This window comes from Triticum urartu, chromosome 3A (assembly GCF_056163025.1).
Source record: "Triticum urartu cultivar PI428250 chromosome 3A, HENAU_Tu73, whole genome shotgun sequence".
Classification (NCBI taxonomy): Eukaryota; Viridiplantae; Streptophyta; class Magnoliopsida; order Poales; family Poaceae; genus Triticum; species Triticum urartu.
In genome coordinates, this window is record NC_141875.1 from 570,716,855 (window position 1) to 570,737,425 (window position 20,571).

Below are 20,571 nucleotides of genomic sequence, written 5' to 3' on the forward strand. Positions count from 1 at the left end.
CGGAAAAAACATTTATAATAATTATATAAGGGCATCTCCCACATTATCCTTCAGTGGACCGGTGGGGAACAGTCGGTGGGCACTGATGCAAGAGTCGGTCATCCAAAACTGCCCGCACATATTTCAAATCGGATCTAAATAAACTAGACAAATTATATCAAACATGACGAAATTCATTAAAATTTGGACATAATTTCTAGAGACCCTGTTGGGCCGCCAACAGGTAACCCACGACCTGGGCCCTAGGAGGGAGGCACCATTTCGCAACTAGGCCGGGATCATCTCGTCCCCTCAAAATTTACTAAAAAAAAGCTCTCGGCTTGTGCTGGCTAAAGATGACCATGGAGCCTTCCACCTCTGTGGCGACCTCCACCGCCTACGCCTTAGCAGGCGACGCTAATTGCACGGAGCCATGGAGCTCCCGGGTGCACACCTTGGCGCGCCTCGCCCGGCATCGGGAGGTCCTGGCCCTGCTTCGTGACGGCGACCCCTCGCCACTGCCGCACGCCCTTGCGCTACCAGCCGCGGTAATCTCTTGCACGACACTATCCCTGGTCTCCGGCGTCGCCCAGATACAGTCACTCGGTTGCAAGTGCGGCCTGCTCTCTTCCTCCGACGCCTACCTCCTCTCCTCGCTGCTCTCCTCCTACTCCCGCCTCGGCCTCCTCCCGCGCGCCCACCAACTCCTTAATGAAATGCCCCTCGCGTCCACGCCTCCCACCACACGCCGCACTGCCTTTAACTCCCTCATCTCTGGATGCGCGCTGCACGCGCTCCCGGCGGCCTGCTTCGCCCTCTTCCGCCGCATGCGGGCGGCCGGCGTCCCCTTTGATGTCGTCACACTCATGACGCTGCTCCCCGCCGCTCCTCAGAGCGTCATGTCGCAGCTCCATGCCCTCGCGGGGAAAGCAGGGCTCGCCGCCGAGACAAACGTGGGCAACTGCCTCATATCAGCGTACGCGCGCCGCGGTGCTGGCCTTGGCCGGCAGGTGTTTGACGAGATGCCATTGACCTCCCATGACATTGTCTCGTGGAACGCCGTGTTGGAAATATGAGCAATTTATCGAATGATTTTATTAACAGAAATACTAGATAAAGCATGACTAGTATAGAAGAGATAAAACAAGTCATGTGATCTGATAGAGAGAAGGTAAATAACATCTGCATATGTGAACTGTAACCAAACATATCTAGAGCAGACAGTAGATCAAGTTGCATATATGAAATAGAACTTAACATATCTAGGGCAAACACTAGAACAAGGAACTATGGCAGGACCTCTAACAGGAAGAGCAAGAACATGGACGGGACAGCAGCACCAGCAGAAGCACTGGACTTGGGGTCGGTGTCCTCGCCAGCCATGTCATCGAGAAGGTTGTCGACGTCGGCGAAGAAGTCATCGTCGGGGAAGTAGTCGTCGGAGTCTGGGGCGTCCGTGACGAAGAAGTCAGTAGTCGCGTGGAGCACTCCCCAAAAACCTTATCACCCTTCTCCCGTACTGGACTCAAAGAGGTGCGCTTTCGGAGGCCTACTGTCCCGACCTGCGGTGCACGCTGCAAGCCGGGATGGGGAAGAACGTAGCAGCAGCGCAGTGCTCGGGAACTTAGTGGCGAGAGGGAGATGGTCTTTCTGATGTGCCTCTCTGGAGAGGAGCAACCTCTCTTATATAGGCACAGTAGAGAGAGGCGAACAAGCTGCGACGGGAGGTGAAGCAACAGAGGGAGACGAAGCGAACAGGAAGCAGGCAGAGAGGTGCGCCGTTCGTAATCAATCTCCACTACAGCAAAAACGTTTCAGCTCCCATGTGACCGTTCATATACCCGTCGTGCGTGGCAAAAATTTAGACATCGGCTCGGCTCATTCCCACAACCAGCGGCGCGGCGCGTCGTGACGAGGCGTGGCGTGGCAAGGCGGGCGGCGGAGGAGGTTCGCGCATGGATGTCCCTCTTGTTCTCATGCTCATAGATGTGGGGAGAGAACCTCCCTTATAAAGAGGTCCAACTCCCTCTAAACTAGCACTGTGGGACTAAACTTTAGTTCCACCTCTTGCCTTGCACGAATGGGCTGTGTGGGCCTCTAGGACTAATTAGGAATTTCTGAAACTACTATTGGGCTGGCCCAAAATAGACAAAATTCCAACAATCCCCCACCAGATCCCAGAGGCGCACATAAATTGCCTTTGGTTCCAAAAACATTTTTTTATATACCGGTACTGCAGTGGAGACTGTTAAGTTGAACTTCCACCTAGAACTCTATGCTACACTAGTAAGCAACTTGAACAGTGGACTGGACCTTGAACTACAAGTTTTCTACAAATCTAGCTTCACATAAAGCCTTGACCAATACGTGGCTACCGTGGGTCTTCCCCGCGGGTGGAGCTTATGTGTCATACTCCGAGACCTTTCATGAGTTTACTAGAGAGAACCCTACTCTCATAGATTGCGACGTTTAACAATCAGACTCATATAGGTGTGTTCTTCAAAAGATGTTCTGCAGGAAAACATCTTTGCTTCAATGAGCCAATTAGAACACATTAAGATATACATCAACCAGCCATGCAGATTAGGAGAGTATTGCATCTTCATGGAGTGGTATTGTTAATAGTAAGGATACTCTCCTCTCAGTTGATCAACAACTTGTCTTCCACATCTAATTCACGGGATCTCCGATCACATAGACTAGGTTACCACTGTGAACAACTCATATTGTGGGTCTCATACCCATCTCCCTTGATGCATTATCTATCACATTACGTGATAGACCCTCAGTAAAAGGATCTGCCAGATTTTTAGACGTTTGGATATAATCCAATGCAATAACTCTGGGGTTGCTCATTTTCCTGACAGACTTTAACCTTCTCTGAACGTGTCTTGATGACTCCATGTTATCCTTTGAGCTGCTCACTTTCGTGATCACAGTTTGATTGTCACAGTTCATAAGGATACCCGGTACAGATTTCTCAACAACCGGCAAGTCATTCAAGAGATGATGAAGCCAATCCACTTCGACCGTAGCTGTATCTAGTGCTGTGAGTTCTCCTTCCACTGTTGACCTCGATAAGATGGTCTGCTTGCAAGACTTCCAAGAAACAACGCCACCTCCATGAGTGAATACATATCCGCTCGTGGCCTTTATCACATCAGCATCTAAGATCCAGTTTGAGTCACTATACCCTTCAAGCACCTTTGGGTGCCCAGTGTAGTGAATTCCATAATTCGCAGTGCCTTTCAAATAACGCAAAACTCTCTCTAGAGCTTTCCAATGCACATCTCCTGATTTTGAGACAAACCGGCTCAGTTTGCTAACAACAAAAGAGATGTCAGGTCTTGTAGCACTGGTTAAATACATAAGCAAGCCAATAATCTGAGAATATTTCAATTGGTCTCTAGAAATTCTTCGATTCTTTCGAAGCAACACACTAGCATCATATGGTGTTGGAGAAGGCTTGCAGTCACTGTAGCCAAAGCGACTCAAGATCTTTTCCACATAGTGAGATTGAAGCAATGTAATCCCACCGTCATCATCTCTCAACAACTTGATGTTCAGAATGACACCAACCACTCCTAAATCCTTCATCTCAAAGCAACGAGATAGGAAATCCTTGACCTCCTTAATAACCTTCAGATTTGTTCCGAAAATCAGTATGTCATCAACATACAAACAAAGGATAACTCCCTCGCCCCACCATGGCGATAGTACACACATTTATCAGCTTCGTTTATAACAAAGCCTGTAGCTGTTAAAGTTCTTTCAAACTTCTCATGCCACTATTTGGGTGTTTGATTGAGTCCATACAAAGACTTCAGCAACTTGCACACTTTTCCCTCCTGACCATCTACTACAAACCCATCTGGTTGTTCCATATATATTTCCTCATCCAACTCTCCATTTAGGAAAGCAGTCTTAACATCCATTTGATGAACGAGAAGACCATGTGAGGCCGCTAGAGAAAGTAGTACTCGAATAGTGGTCAGTCGAGCCATAGGTGAGTAAGTATCAAAGAAGTCTGCACCTTCCTTTTGGGTATAACCCTTGGCCATGAGCCGTGCCTTGTATTTTCAATAGTACCATCAGGCATAAGCTTCTTCTTGAATACCCATTTGCACCCTATAGGTTTGCACCTGTAAGGACGATTAGTGATCTCCCAAGTTTCATTTGCCAAGATGGAATCCATCTCACTACGGACCGCTTCCTTCCAGTAGTCAGCATCTTCAGACGCATAGACCTCTGAAATAGAATTGGGAGTATCATCTATGAGATACACAAGAAAATCATCACCAAAGGACTTTGCAGTCCTCTGTCTCTTGCTCCTAGTAGGAACTTCATTGTTCTCCTCTACATGATTTTCAAAGTGTTCTATCGAAATCACAGGTTGAGTAATTGTAACTGGTTCCTGATTTGATGAACTAGGCATCTCCTGATTAGATGAGGTAGCCATATCCTTCTTGGGAAATATATCTTCAAAGAAAGTTGCGTCATTCGACTCCATAATCGTACCGACATGCATGTCAGGTACCTCAGATTTTACAACCAAGAATCTATAACCAATGCTATGAAAAGCATATCCTAGGAAAACACAATCCACAGTCTTTGGTCCAAGCTTGCGCTTCTTTGGAATTGGCACATTGACTTTCGCCAAACAACCCCAGGTTCATAGATAAGAGAGTTTTAACCTTTTCTTCTCCCATTCCTCAAATGGAGTTATCTCTTTGTTCTTTGTGGGAACTCGGTTTAGGACATGACATGCAATCAATATCGCCTCCCCCCACCATGCCTTGGAGAGACCCGATGTGTCTAACATGGCGTTAACCAAATCAGTTAGACTACGGTTCTTTCTTTCGTCCACCCCATTTGACTGGGCTGAATAGGGGGGGTGTCCTCTCATGGATTATACCATGTTCTGCACAAAAGGAATCCTATTCATTTGAGAAATACTCTCCACCATGATCGGACCTAAGCCTCTTGATCTTTCGATCAAGTTGGTTTTCCGCTTCCGCTTTATAGATCTTGAAATAGTTCAAAGCCTCATCCTTAGATTTCGGAAGATACACATGGCAGTATCTAGTGGAGTCATCAATTAACGTCATAAAATATTTCTTTCAAACTTTTGTCAACACACCATTCATTTCAGAAAGATCTGAATGTATGAGTTCTAGTGGTGCAAGATTTCTTGTTTCTGCAGTCGTATGAGACTTACGAGGTTGCTTAGCTTGCACACACACTTGACACTTAGATCCCTTGGCAGTGGTGAAACTAGGGATGAAGTTCAACTTTGCTAATCGCGACATGCAACCAAAATTAACATGACAAAGATGTGAATGCCACACATTTGATTCACTATTATTGCAGACATGATTAACAACTTTATTGCAAACGTCTGACAAGGATAAACGAAACAGGCCTCCTGACTCATAGCCTTTACCAACAAAGGTTACATACTTGGATATTGAAAATTTATTCGACTCAAAGACAAGCTTGTAGCCATCTCTACACAGAAGAGACCCGCTAACAAGATTTTTATTGACGGAGGGGACATAATGCACGTTCTTCAGCCGCACGATCTTCCCTGAAGTAAACTTCAGATCGACTGTGCCAACACCACGAACAAAAGCACTTGAACCGTTGCCCATCAGCATGGTGGAAGTCCCTGCGGTCTGATAATACGAGAACATGGAAATATCACTGCATACATGCACATTAGCACCCGTGTCAATTAACCAATCAGGAGAATGGCATACTGAAAGAATAGTGTGAAATATACCATACCCAGCATCCTTCATGTCAGTGTCTCCAATGACAACATTAGCGGTCTTGCCGCCTTTCCCAAGATGACGCTTGTCATAGCGATTAGGACAACTAGGAGCCCAATGATCAGGATCTTCACACACATGACAAACACCTTTCTTCTTGTCATTCTTCTTCTTGAAGTTTGTGTGCTGTACAGCCTTGTTCTTCCCATCAAACTTTGCTTTACCATCAAACTTGCCCTTGTTCTTGAACTTGTGGGGCTGGAAGTTTTTCTTCTTTACCAGATTGGCACTAGAACCTCCCTCAATACCTCGAGCATGGTTGTCCTTTGCTCTCGCCTTTTCTTCCACATCAAGAGTACCAATGAGATCCGGAACGGAAAACTCCTGCCTCATGCTTCAATAAGGTAGCAAAGTTCCTCCACGTGGGAGGAAGCTTACTGATGATACCTCCGGCAACAAACTTGTCCGGTAGCATACAATTGAAGTGCTCAAGTTCTCTAGCAAATGACTGTATTTCATGAGCACAGAGCACTCTTCAGTCATCCTGTAATCATAGAATTGCTCCATGATGAACAGCTCAGTACTGGCATCCGAGACCCCAAACTTGGCCTCGAGTGCGTCCCACATATCTTTTCCATTATCAATTGAGGCATAAGCATCAACTATGTTCTCACCAAGAACACTCAAGAGAGCAGCCTTAAACAGGGTATCCATTTTCTGAAAAGCTTGTTCTTGTTGAGCACCATATTCTCCTTCAGGTTTGCCAAGAGTGGCGTCATAGCAACTCATGGTTTGAAACCATAAGACTGTTCTCACGCGCCACCTCTTGTAGTGGATACCCTCAAACATAGGAGGTCTCATGGAAGCAGCAAAACCACTCGGGGTAAATTGCCTATTAATAAGGTTTTTGGATTGTTGGAAATATGAGGAATTCACCGAATGATTTTATTAACAGAAATACTAGATAAAGCATGACTAGTATAGCAGAGATAAAACAAGTCATGCGATCTGATAGAGAGAAGGTAAATAACATCTGCATATGTGAACTGTAACCAAACATATCTAGAGCAGACAGTAGATCAAGTTGCATATATGAAATAGAACTTAACATATCTAGGGCAAACACTAGAACAAGGAACTATGGCAGGACCTCTAACAGGAAGAGCAAGAACATGGACGGGACAGCAGCACCGGACTTGGGGTCGGTGTCCTCGCCAGCCATGTCGTTGAGAAGGTTGTCGATGTTGGGGAAGAAGTCGTCGGAGTTCGGGGCGTTCGTGACGAAGAAGTCAGTAGTCGCGTGGAGCGCTCCCCAAAAACCTTATCACCCTTCTCCCGTACAGGACTCAAAGAGGTGCGGTTTCGGCTCGGCTCATTCCCGCAACCCGCGGCGCATCTTGACGAGGCGAGGCGTGGAGAGGTGGGCGGCGGTGGAGGAGCACGCGTGGATGTCCCTCTTGTGCTCATGCTCATACATGTGGGGAGAGAACCTCCCTTATAAAGAGGTCCAACTCCCTCTAAACTAGCAATGTGGGACTAAACTTTAGTTCCACCTCTTTCCTTGCACGAATGGGCTGTGTGGGCCTCTAGGATTTATTAGGAATTTCTGAAACTGCTATTGGGCTGGCCCAACATAGACAAAATTCCAGCATGTCGTGTTGTCATCCCACGCGCAGAATGGCCTCGCAGGGGACGCCCTTGATCTGTACAACCACATGTGTGGCCACGATGGCGGCGGCGTGGAGCCAGACGTCGTGATGCTCGTGGGCATGCTCCCTCATGTGCCCATCTTGGAGAGTGCGGTGTAGGCCTGGGTGTCGAACGCTGCATGCAAGAGAGACTCCCAGGTTTCCGTGCCAACACGCAGCTCTGCAACTCTATCATCAACTTCCATGCATGCTGCAACAGTTTTCCCCAGGCACAACGGTTGTTCAACGAAATGCCCAGGAAGAGCATTGTGTCTTGGACGGCACTGATCACTGGGTACGGCATGCACGGGCATGGTGATGTTGCTGTATATCTCTTCCAGGCGATGGTGTCAGAAGGCACCCGACCAGATAATGTCGCAATGGTCGGCCTCTTGTCGACGTGCAACCACGCTGGAATGTACGAGGATGGGCACAAGTACTTCTCATCAATGGAGAGTACATACCAGTTGCGACCTATACTGTTGCACTACACCTGCATGGTGGACCTCCTTGGACGGGCCGACCGTCTCAAGGAGGCGCAAGAACTCATTTCTTCAATGCCCATGCCAGCCGACGGTGTCGTGTGGGGTGCCCTTCCACTAGTAGAAAACAGGGCTTTGGTCCAGGCCGGGTAATCCCATTAGTCCCGGTTCACTCATGAACCGGGACCAATGGTGGCATAGGTCTCGGTTCGTGACGCCAGGGGGCCGGCCGGGCCTCGTGGGCCATTGGTCCTGGTTCATCTAGCCCTATTGGTCCCGGTTCCATACACGAACCGGGACCAATGGGCCTCGCTCCTGGCCCACAACCATTGGTCCCGGTTTGTTGCTGGAACCAGGACCAAAGAGGGTCCTTTAGTCCCGGTTCTAGCCACGAACCAGGACCAATGAGATGCCTATATACAGTGTCCGCGCGCTCAGCTCAGCTCACTGCTCTATTTTTTGGGAGAGGTGTGTTGTGCTCTAGCTCACCTCCTATGCACATGAGGTGTTCGATGAAATTCCCGAGCCACACTACTTAAGCTTTCTCCTCTCCAAGCTCGACCTGCAAGCTCCATTTTCCTCAAGATTTGTATAGGCTTAGCGGTCCGTCACGTCCCGTCCCCGTCTTCACCACCGTCGATCTCGTCGCCGACACCACCGTGGTGAGCCTCTTGTTCTTATCTTCTTTGTAAAATAAAAAAATCTTACTTGTATGATTAGATAGATACTTGTCTAATTTTCTTACTTTTATTATTGTTTGTTATTATATAGTGCGATGGTTTTGGTATCCGCCCCCGTCGGCCCTCGTCCTGTCTATGATTCGGATGTGGTATATATTATCTTTTATAACTATTTGGTTCATTTATTGTTTATGACAATTATGCCGACCAACGTGACATAGATTTTATTTATCTAGGAGGTATGTGAACCGGAAATTCCAACTGACCCTATTGTCGAGAGGTTAAATTTAGTTGAAGAAGAAAACAATTACTTGAAGGAAAAAATAAAAAAATTGAGGAGGAGAATATGATATTGGAGTTGCATGTTGCGGATGTCGTCGATGTTCACAAGATCAAGATGGATGCAATGCACTTGAAGATTAGAAAGATTAGAAAATATGCCATTCATACCAAGGCTTGGTATTATTATGCCGTTGGATCAATTGTTACCTTGGTTGCGATTATGATCGCATTTGTTGTTGCATTGAAATGTTTTACATAGTTTCAATGTATGGTTTAATTAGATGCTCTGGAGAGCTATATGTTGTTCAATGAGAACTATGTATGTACTTTCGTTTTAATGTGATGATGAACTTCTATTAATTTGGTCACTTATCTATTCATGATGTTCTTTAATGGTTTTTGACACACTTAATTATATATAATGCACGCAGATGAACCGACAATGGATGTACGGTGACAGACACACCTCCGAGTACATTAAGGGCGTGCATAATTTTCTCGAAGTGGCTGAGGCAAACAAGCAGAATGGTTTTATGTGTTGTCCATGCCCTATATGTGGGAATATGAAGTATTACTCTGACCAGAAAATCCTTCACACCCACCTGCTTTATAAGGGTTTCATGCCACACTATATTGTTTGGACCAAGCACGGAGAAATAGGGATTATGATGGAAGACAACGAAGAAGAAGAGGACGATGACAACTATGTGCCCCCTGAATACGGTGTTGCTGCAATGGGGGAAGCTGAAGATCAAGAGGAACCAGATGATGTGCCCAATGATGATCTCCGCCGGGTCATTGTTGATGCAAGGAGACAGTGCGAAAGTGAAAAGGAGAAGCTGAAGTTTGATCACATGTTAGAGGATCACAAAAAAGGGTTGTACCCCAATTGCGAAGATGGCAACACAAAGCTCGGTACCGTACTGGAATTGCTGCAGTGGAAGGCAGAGAAAGTTGTGCCTGACAAAGGATTTGAGAAGCTAATAAAAATATTGAAGAAGAATCTTACAAATGATAACGAATTGCCCGACAGTATGTACGCAGCAAAGAAGGTCATATGCCCTCTAGGATTGGAGGTGCAGAAGATACATGCATGCCCTAATGACCGCATCCTCTACCGCGGTGCATACGAGGATTTGAACACATGCCCGGTATGCGGGGCATTGCGGTATAAGATCAGACGAGATGACCCTGGTGATGTTGACGGAGAGCCCCCAGGAAGAGGGTTCCTGCCAAGGTGATGTGGTATGCTCCTATAATACCACGGTTGAAACGTATGTTCAGAAACAAAGAGCATGCCAAGTTGATGCGATGGCACAGAGAGGACTGTAAGAAAGACGGGAAGTTGAGAGCACCTGCTGACGGGTCGCGGTGGAGAAAAATCGAGAGAAAGTACCGGGCTGAGTTTGCAGGTGACCCAAGAAACGTATGGTTTGGTTTAAGCGCGGATGGCATTAATCCTTTCGGGGAGCAGAGCAGCAATCACAGCACCTGGCCCATGACTCTATGTATGTATAACCTTCCTCCTTGGATGTGCATGAAGCGGAAGTTCATTATGATGCCAGTTCTCATCCAAGGCCCTAAGCAACCTAGCAACGACATTGATGTGTACCTAAGGCCATTAGTTGAATAGCTTTTACCGCTGTGGAATGGAAATGGTGTACATGTGTGGGATGAGCACAAACAGGAGGAATTCGACCTGCATGCGTTGCTGTTTGTAACCATCAATGATTGGCCTGCTCTCAGTAACCTTTCAGGACAGACAAACAAGGGATACCACGCATGCACACACTGTTTATCTGACACCGAAAGTATATACCTGGACAAATGCAGGAAGAATGTGTACCTGGGGCATCGTCGATTTCTTCCAACCAACCATCAATGTTGAAAGAAAGGCAAGAATTTCAAAGGCGAGGCATATCACCAGAAGAAGCCCGCTATGCGTACCGGTGATCACGTACTTGCTATGGTCAATGATTTACACGTAATATTTGGAAAGGGTCCCGGTGGACTATCTGTTCCGAATGACGCTGAGGGACGCGCACCCATGTGGAAGAAGAAATCTATATTTTGGGATCTACCCTACTAGAAAGACCTAGAGGTCCGCTATTCAATCGACGTGATGCACATGATGAAGAACCTTTGTGTGAACCTGCTAGGCTTCTTGGGCGTGTTTGGGAAGACAAAAGATACACCGGAGGCACGGGAGGACCTGCAATGTTTGCACAAAAGACGGCATGCCTCCAATGCAGTATGAAGGTCCTGCCAGCTACGCTCTTACCAAAGAAGAGAAGGATATCTTCTTTGAATGCCTGCTCAGTATGAAGGTCCCGTCTGGCTTCTCGTCGAATATAAAGGGAATAATAAATATGAACGAGAAAAAGTTTCAGAACCTTAAGTCTCATGACTGCCACGTGATTATGATGCAACTGCTTCCGGTTGCATTGAGGGGGCTTCTACCGGAAAATGTTTGATTAGCCATTGTGAAGCTATGTGCATTCCTCAATGCAATCTCTCGGAAGGTGATCGATCCAGAAATCCTACCAAGGATAAGGAGTGATGTGGCGCAATGTCTTGTCAGTTTCGAGCTGGTGTTCCCACCATCCTTCTTCAATATCATGACATACGTCCTAGTTCATCTAGTCGATGAGATTGTCATTCTGGGCCCCGTATTTCTACACAATATGTTCCCCTTTGAGAGGTTCATGGGAGTCCTAAAGAAATATGTCCGTAACCACGCTAGGCCAGAAGGAAGCATCTCCATGGGCCATCAAACAAAGGATGTCATTGGGTTTTGTGTTGACTTCATTCATGGCCTTAAGAAGATTGGTCTCCCTTAATCGCGGTATGAGGGGAGACTGATTGGAAAAGGCAAGCTTGGAGGGGACTCAATAATATGTAGGGACGGGCATTCTTGGTCTCAAGCACACTACACATCTCTATAGAACTCTAACTTGGTGACCCCGTATGTCGATGAACACAAGAACAGTCTGCGCTCCAAACACCCGGAGCAGTGTGACGACTGGACTACATGTGAACACATCAGGACTTTCGGCAGTTGGTTGGAAACGCGTCTCAGAGGTGACAACACTGTTTCTGATGAGCTGTACTCATTGTCCAGGGGACCATCTTCGACTGATTGACTTACAAAGGATACGAGATAAATGGGAATACATTTTACACAATCGCCCAAGATCAAAAGAGCACCAACCAAAACAACGGTGTTCGCTTTGATGCAGCAACCAATAGGGGAAAGGACACATATTATGGTTACATAGTGGACATATGGGAACTTGACTATGAACATGATTTTAAGGTCCCTTTCTTTAAGTGCAAATGGGTCAATCTGTCAGGAGGCAGGGTATAGGTAGACCCACAGTACGGAATGACAACAGTGGATCTGAACAATATTGGGTACACAGACGAACCATTCGTCCTAGCCAATGATGTGGCACAGGTTTTCTATGTGAAGGACATGTCTGAAGGAAATATGCCCTAGAGGCAATAATAAAGTTATTATTTATTTCCTTATATCATGATAAATGTTTATTATTCATGCTAGAATTGTATTAACCGGAAACATAATACTTGTGTGAATACATAGACAAACAGAGTGTCACTAGTATGCCTCTACTTGACTACCTCGTTGATCAAAGATGGTTATGTTTCCTAGCCATTGACATGAGTTGTCATTTGATTAACGGAATCACATCATTAGGAGAATGATGTGATTGACTTGACCCATTTCGTTAGCTTAGCACTCGATCGTTTAGTATTCTGCTATTGCTTTCTTCATGACTTATACATGTTCCTATGACTATGAGATTATGCAACTCCCGTTTACCGGAGGAACACTTTGTGTGCTACCAAACGTCACAACATAACTGGGTGATTATAAAGGTGCTCTACAGGTGTCTCCGAAGGTACTTGTTGGGTTAGCGTATTTCGAGATTAGGATTTGTCACTCCGATTGTCGGAGAGGTATCTCTGGGCCCACTCGGTAATACACATCACTATAAGCCTTGAAAGCATTGCAACTAATGAGTTAGTTGCGGGATGATGTATTACGGAACGAGTAAAGAGACTTGCCAGTAACAAGATGGAACTAGGTATTAAGATACCGACAATCGAATCTCGGGCAAGTAACATACCGATGACAATGGGAACAACGTATGTTGTTATGCGGTTTGACCGATAAAGATCTTCGTAGAATATGTAGGAGCCAATATGAGAATCCAGGTTCCGCTATTGGTTATTGACTGGAGACATGTCTCGGTCATGTCTACATAGTTCTCGAACCCGTAGGGTCCGCACGCTTAAAGTTTGATGACGGTTATATTATGAGTTTATGTGTTTTGATGTACCGAAGATAGTTCGGAGTCCCGAATGTGATCACGGACATGACGAGGAGTCTCGAAATGGCCGAGACATAAAGATTGATATATTGGAAGCCTATATTTGGATATCGGAAGTGTTTCGGGTGAAATCGGGATTTTACCGGAGTACCGGGGGTTACCAGAACCCACGGGGGTTTAATGGGCCAAGATGAGCCTTAGTGGAGAAGAGGAGGGGCGGCCAGGGCAGGCCGCGCGCCCCCTCCCCCTCTAGTACGAATTGGACAAGGAGGGGGCGGCGCCCCCCTTTCCTTCCCCTCTCCCTCCTCCTTCCCCCTTCTCCTACTCCAACTAGGAAAGGAGGGAGGGAGTAGGACTCCTCCCTGGCGCGCCTCCTCCTGGCCGGTCGCCTCTCCCCCCTTGCTCCTTTATATACGGGGGTAGGGGGCACCTCTAGACACAACAATTGATCCCTTGGAGCTCTTAGCCGTGTGCGGTGCCCCCCTCCACCATATTCCACCTCGATAATATCATAGCGGTGCTTAGGAGAAGCCCTGCATCGGTAGAACATCATCATCGTCACCACGCCGTCGTGCTGACAGAACTCTCCCTCAAAGCTCGGCTGGATCGGAGTTCGAGGGACGTCATCGAGCTGAACGTGTGCTGAACTCGGAGGTGTCGTACGGTCGGTACTTGATCGGTCGGATCGTGAAGACGTACGACTACACCAACCGCGTTGTGCTAACGCTTCCACTTTTGGTCTACGAGGGTACGTGGACAACATTCTCCCCTCTCGTTGCTATGCATCACCATGATCCTGTGTGTGCGTAGGAATTTTTTTGAAATTGCTACGTTACCCAATAGTGGCATCCGAGCCTGGTTTTATGCATAGATGTTATATGCACGAGTAGAACACAAGTGAGTTCTGGGCGATATAAGTCATACTGCTTACTAGCATGTCATACTTTGGTTCGGCGGTATTGTTGGATGAAGCAGCCCGGACCGACATTACGCGTACGCTTACACCAGACTGGTTCTACCGACGTGCTTTGCACATAGGTGGCTGGCGGGTGTCAGTTTCTCCAACTTTAGTTGAACCGAGTGTGTCTACGCCCGGTCCTTGAGAAGGTTAAAACAACACTAACTTCACAAACTATCATTGTGGTTTTGCTGCATTGGTAAGAATGGTTCTTGCTCAGCCCGTAGCAGCCACGTAAAACTTGCAACAACAAAGTAGAGGACGTCTAACTTGTTTTTGCAGGGCATGTTGTGATGTGATATGGTCAAGGCATGATGCTATATTTTATTGTATGAGATGATCATGTTTTGTAACCGAGTTATCGGCAACTGGCAGGAGCCATATGGTTGTCGCTTTATTGTATGCAATGCAAACGCCCTGTAATGCTTTACTTTATCACTAAGCGGTAGCGATAGTCGTAGAAGCATAAGTTGGCGAGACGACAACGATGCTACGATGGAGATCAAGGTGTCACGCCGATGATGATGGTGATCATGATGGTGCTTCGGAGATGGAGATCACAAGCACAAGATGATGATGGCCATATCGTATCACTTATATTGATTGCATGTGATGTTTATCTTTTATGCATGTTATCTTGCTTTGATTGACGGTAGCATTATAAGATGATCTCTCACTAAATTATCAAGGTACAAGTGTTCTCCCTGAGTAAGCACCATTGCGAAAGTTCTTCGTGCTGAGACACCACGTGATGATCGGGTGTGATAGGCTCTACGTTCAAATACAACTGGTGCAAAACAGTTGCACACGCGGAATACTCAGGTTAAACTTGACGAGCCTAGCACATGCAGATATGGCCTCGGAACACTGAGACCTAAAGGTCGAGCATGAATCATATAGTAGATATGGTCAATAGAGTTATGTTCACCATTGAAACTACTGCATCTCACGTGATGATCGAACATGGTTTAGTTGATTTGGATCACGTGATCACTTAGAGGATTAGAGGGATGTCTATCTAAGTGGGAGTTCTTAAGTAATTTGATTAATTGAACTTAAACTTATCATGAACTTAGTACCTAATAGTATCTTGCTTGTTTATGTTGGTTGTAGATAGATGGCTCGTGCTGTTGTTCCGTTAAATTTTAATGCGTTCCTTGAGAAAACAAAGTTGAAAGATGATGGTAGCAATTACACGGACTGGGTCCGTAACTTCAGGATTATCCTCATTGCTGCTCAGAAGAATTACGTCCTGAAAGCACCGCTAGGTGCCAGGCCTGCTGCTGGAGCAACACCAGATATTATGAACGTCTGGCAGAGCAAAGCTGATGACTACTCGATAGTTCAGTGTGCCATGCTTTACGGCTTAGAACCGGGACTTCAACGACGTTTTGAACGTCATGGAGTGCATCTAGTTATTGCCGTAACCCTCTCAACTTTTGAGCACATGCTATGTGGGTGAAATGATGATACCATGCCAAATTTCAACCTTTTCAGAGTTCATTTGTAGTGCTTTTCATTTTCAGGGTCATATAGCTCAAAAAAAATCAGTAAATGCATGAAAAATAACAAATGAAGTCAGAAAGGGTTGAAAATTGATGATGTGACTTTGGATGGTGCATTTTGAACACACAAAAAGTCTGGAATTCAAATAAGTTCAAAAAAATGAAATCCCTTTGTAACAGACGAGTTTTTGTCCGAAACCCTCATACTTCGAGAGAGATTATCCGTTTTGTACACGAAGTGCATCCAGTTGTTGCCTTAACCCTCTCAACTTTTTAGCACATGCTATGTGGGTGAAATGATGATATCATGCCAATTTTCAACCTCTTCAAAGTTCATTTGAAGTGTTTTTCAATTTCAGGGTCACTTAGCTAAAAAAAATCAGTAAATGCATGAAAAATAACAGATGAAGTCAGAAAGGGTTGAAAATTGATGATGTGGCTTTGAATGGTTCATTTTGAACACACAAAAAGTCTGGAGTTCAAATAAGTTCAAAAAATTGAAATCCCTTTGTAATAGATGAGTTCTCGTCCAAAACCCTGATACCTCGAAAGAGATTGTCCATTTTGTACACGAAGTGCATCCAGTTGTTGTTGTGACCCTCTCAGCTTTTTAGCACATGCTATGTGGGTGAAATGATAAAATCATGCCAATTTTCAACCTCTTCAAAGTTCATTTGAAGTGCTTTTCAATTTCAGGCTCATTTAGCTCAAAGAATGAACTAATATAAAAAAATGAACTGGAAAACTTTTATGAAACTCTAATAGCAAAAGTAATAAACTAAAGGAATGAACTAGAAAACTTTAATGAAACTCTAATAGAAAAAGTAATGAACTAGAGAACTTTAATGAAACTCTAATAGCAAAAGGAATCAACTAAAAAGCTTTTATAAACCTCTAGTATTATTGAAACTAAAATTATATAGAATTTATGCAACTGAAATTATCAAAGTATTTTCTGTTCAAAACATTAAAAGCAAAAAGAATTTTCATAAAGAACTTTTTTTGTTAGAAAATTTAATAGCAAAAAGAATTATCATAAAGATTTTTTTGTTAGAAACTAAAATAACAAAATCTGTTTTTGAATATAATGATAAAACACAATAATATTAAATTGCAGGAAAAAGAATTACTCCAAAATCTATTTTTATAGTAGAGTTAATCACAAACTAGTGATTCACACAAATTTCAAAGAATTAAAATTTAAACTATTCAAATTTGAAAACTAATGGTACTAACAGAAAGTTTATAACTTTTCTGGCCTAAAAGCAAAAAGAATTAAAAAATTAAGCAAAAAACAAAAGAAAATAAATAATGAAAAAAACAAAACAAAAATACTGGAAAAAATTAAAAAAAATGCCACCTACTGGGCTACACAGCCTGCATACGACTAGATACCCATCTGTAGATGGGCCAGGATGCAGGCTCGCAGGCCCAATAGGCCCAAGATGGCAGTGACAAGGGTAGGCAAGTACTGCCTGCATATGAGAGAGGAGCTCAGCACCTGTGCCACAACGCACCTTATAAACAGCTGGTGAGCTCTCTCAGCTAGCGAGGTAGGACTAAACTCCCACCACACCACTGTTGTGCCACCCATTCGCCCCGGTTGGTGGCACCAATCAGGACCAATACCCACTTTTGGTCCTGGTTGGTGGCACGAACCGGGACGAATACTCACCTTTGGTGCCGGTTCGTCCACCAACCGGGACCAAAGGTCTCTGCTTCCCGCCCTTTGGGCTGCTGAAAAGAGACCTTTGGTCCCGGTTGGTGGCACGAACTGGGACCAAAGGTGAGCATTCGTCCCGGTTCGTGCCACGAACCGGGACCAATGCTCTGGGTATATAAGCAAACACTTGTGAAAATTTTCAGTATCACCTCACAGTTGCTCCCGACGATGCCGACGACATCGACACCGCCAGGCTGCCCCAACGCCGTCCGCCGCCCCTGCTGTCACCGTCGCATGTGCCCCGTCGTCGCCGTCGCCATTGCCGACGTCGTCCCCGAGCCGGCGCGCCCCTGCCCCCGCCCCTGAGCGTGCCGATCGACCGACCGCGCCCCTGCACCGGCCAGCCCCAACCGTCGTCGTCGCCGTGCCCTCGCCGGCCGCCGCCACCCCAGCTATGATGAATTTTTGTTCATATATATATAATGTGATGATTTTTTTGTTTATATATATAATTTATATATATATATATATGTGGTTAGTGGAGAGGAAAAAGGAAATAAGGAAAAAGAAGAAAAGAGGAAGAAGGAAGGAGGAAGAAGAAGAAGAAAAAGAAGGAGAGGAAAAAGGCAAGAAGGAAGAAGAAGAAAAAGAAGGAGAGGAAAAAGAAGGGGAGAGGAAAAAGGAAATAAGGAAAAAGAAGAAAAGAGGAAGAAGGAAGAAGAAGAAAAATAAGGGGAGGAAAAAGGAAGGAGGAAGAAGAAGAAAAAGAAGGAGAGGAAAAAGGAAGATGGAAGAAGGAAGAAGAAGAAAAAGAAGCAGAAGAAAAGAGGAAGAAGGAAGAAGAAAAAAAAATAAGAAGAGGGGGGGGGGTTGATATATATACCCCCTCCTTGATAACTTCGACATGAGGGGGGGGGTCGATATATATACCCCCTCCCAGATAACTTCGACATGAGGGGGGGTCGATATACCCCCTCCCCGATAACTTCGACATGAGGGGGGAGAAAAGGAGAAAAAAATTAAGAAGAGGAAGAAGAAGAAAAAAAGGAGAAGAAGAAGGAATAGAGGAGAAGAAGAAAAATATATAGTCTATTTTTTCTTCTTCTCATCTATTCCTTCTTCTTCTCCTTTTTTTTCTTCTTCTCCTCTTTTTTCTTGTTCTTCCTCTTCTTAATTTTTATCAGGAACGAGGGTGTCGAGGATCGCCGAGCGGTCGAGGGTCGGGAACTAGGGTAGAGGGTCGAGGGTCACTGAGCGGTTGAGGGTCGCCGAGGGTTTGAGGGGCGAGGGTCGGGAACTAGGGTCGAGGGTCACCAAGGGGTCGAGGGTCGCCGAGGGTTCGAGGTTCGAGGGTCGAGGGTCGAGGGTTGCCGAGGGGTCGAGAGGCTGCCTTGTGTCAAAGTATTGAAGAAATCCATGGATTCATCATGAGCCGGAAGTAACTGGGGCATGATGGTACGAAGTTCTCCAAAGTTATTTTGGAACGGAGTCCCGGATAGGATAATTCGCCTTTTGGTACGAATTTCAGCAAATGCCTTCCAAATAGCGATATTCGGAAGGCTCTTGCTGAACTTTGTACCAAAAAGCGAATTATCCTATCTGGGACTCCGTTCCAAAATAACTTTGGAGAGCTTCGTACCATCATGCGCCTGTTACTTTCGCCTAATGATAAAGACATGGTGTAGGATCGAAAGTATGTCTAGAGGGGGGTGATTAGACTACTTGACCAAAGAAAAACCTAACCTTTTCCCAATTTTAGTTCTTGGCAGATTTTAGCAACTTTGTATAAGTCAAGCAATCTTAACACAATTCAAGCAAGCATGCAAAGAGTATATGAGCAGCGGAAAGTAAAGCATGCAACTTGCAAGAATGTAAAGGGAAGGGTTTGGAGGATTCAAACGCAATAGGAGACACAGATGTTTTTGTCGTGGTTCCGATAGGTGGTGCTATCGTACATCCACGTTGATGGAGACTTCAAACCACAAAGGGTAACGGTTGTGCGAGTCCACGGAGGGCTCCACCCACGAAGGTTCCACAAAGAAGCAACCTTGTCTATCCCACCAAGGCCGTCGCCCATGAAGGACTTGCCTCACTAGCGGTAGATCTTCACGAAGTAGGCGATCTCCTTGCCCTTACAAACTCCTTGGTTCAAATCCACAATCTTGTCGGTGGCTTCCAAGTGACACCTATCCAATCTAGGAGACACCACTCTCCAAGAAGTAACAAATGGTGTGTTGATGATGAACTCCTTGCCCTTGTGCTTCAAATGATAGTCTCCCCAACACTCAACTCACTCTCACAGGATATGGATTTGGTGAAAAGAAGATTTGAGTGGAAAGCAACTTGGGGAAGGCTAGAGATCAAGATTCATATGGTAGGAATGGAATATCTTGGCCTCAACACAAGTGTAGGTGGTTCCCTCTCAGAAAATGCAAGTTGGAAGTGTAGGTCCGTTCTGATGGCTCTCTCCATGAATGAAGAGGAGGTGGAGGGGTATTTATAGCCTCCACACAAAATCTAACCGTTACACACAACTTGCCAAACTCGGTGGGACCGAATTGATAAACTCGGTCGGACCAATTCAACAAATCTAGTGACCGTTAGGATTTTCGGTGGGACCGACATGCAACTCGGTAGGACCGATATGGTTAGGGTTAGGGCATAACGTAATCTCGGTGAGACTGATTACACAAACTCGGTGAGACTGATTTTGGTAATAAGCTAACCAGAGAGTTGGTCAGGTAAACTCGGTGGGACCGATTCGCTCGTTACAAAAGGGAAACAGAGAGTTTACATTGCAATCTTGATGGGACCGATCGCTCATCTCGGTGAGACCGAAATGTTACAAAGGGAAACAGAGAGATTACAATCCCATCTCGGTGAGACCGAGATCCCTAGCGGTGAGACCGATTTGCCTAGGGTTTGTGGCAGTGGCTATGACATCTGAAGTCGGTGACGCCAGATAGAAAGAATCGATGGGGCCGAGTTTGACTTTTGGTTTAGGTCATATGTGGATGTGAGAAAGTAGTTGAGGGCTTTGGAGCATATCACTAAGCACTTTGAGCAAGAGCCTCATTAAGCAACACCTCATCCCTCCTTGATAGTATTGACTTTTCCTATAGACTCAATGTGATCTTGGATCACTAAAATAGAAAATGTAGAGTCTTGAGCTTTGAGCTTGAGCCAATCCTTTTGTCCTTAGCATTTT

At 45.5% G+C, this 20,571-nt stretch overlaps 1 pseudogene; it reads left to right on the forward strand.

Annotated features, from left to right (window-relative positions):
• The first annotated feature begins 335 nt into the window (after nucleotides 1-335).
• The window catches only part of LOC125546979 (putative pentatricopeptide repeat-containing protein At3g11460, mitochondrial), a 146,722-nt pseudogene continuing 126,486 nt past the window's right edge, over nucleotides 336-20,571 (forward strand).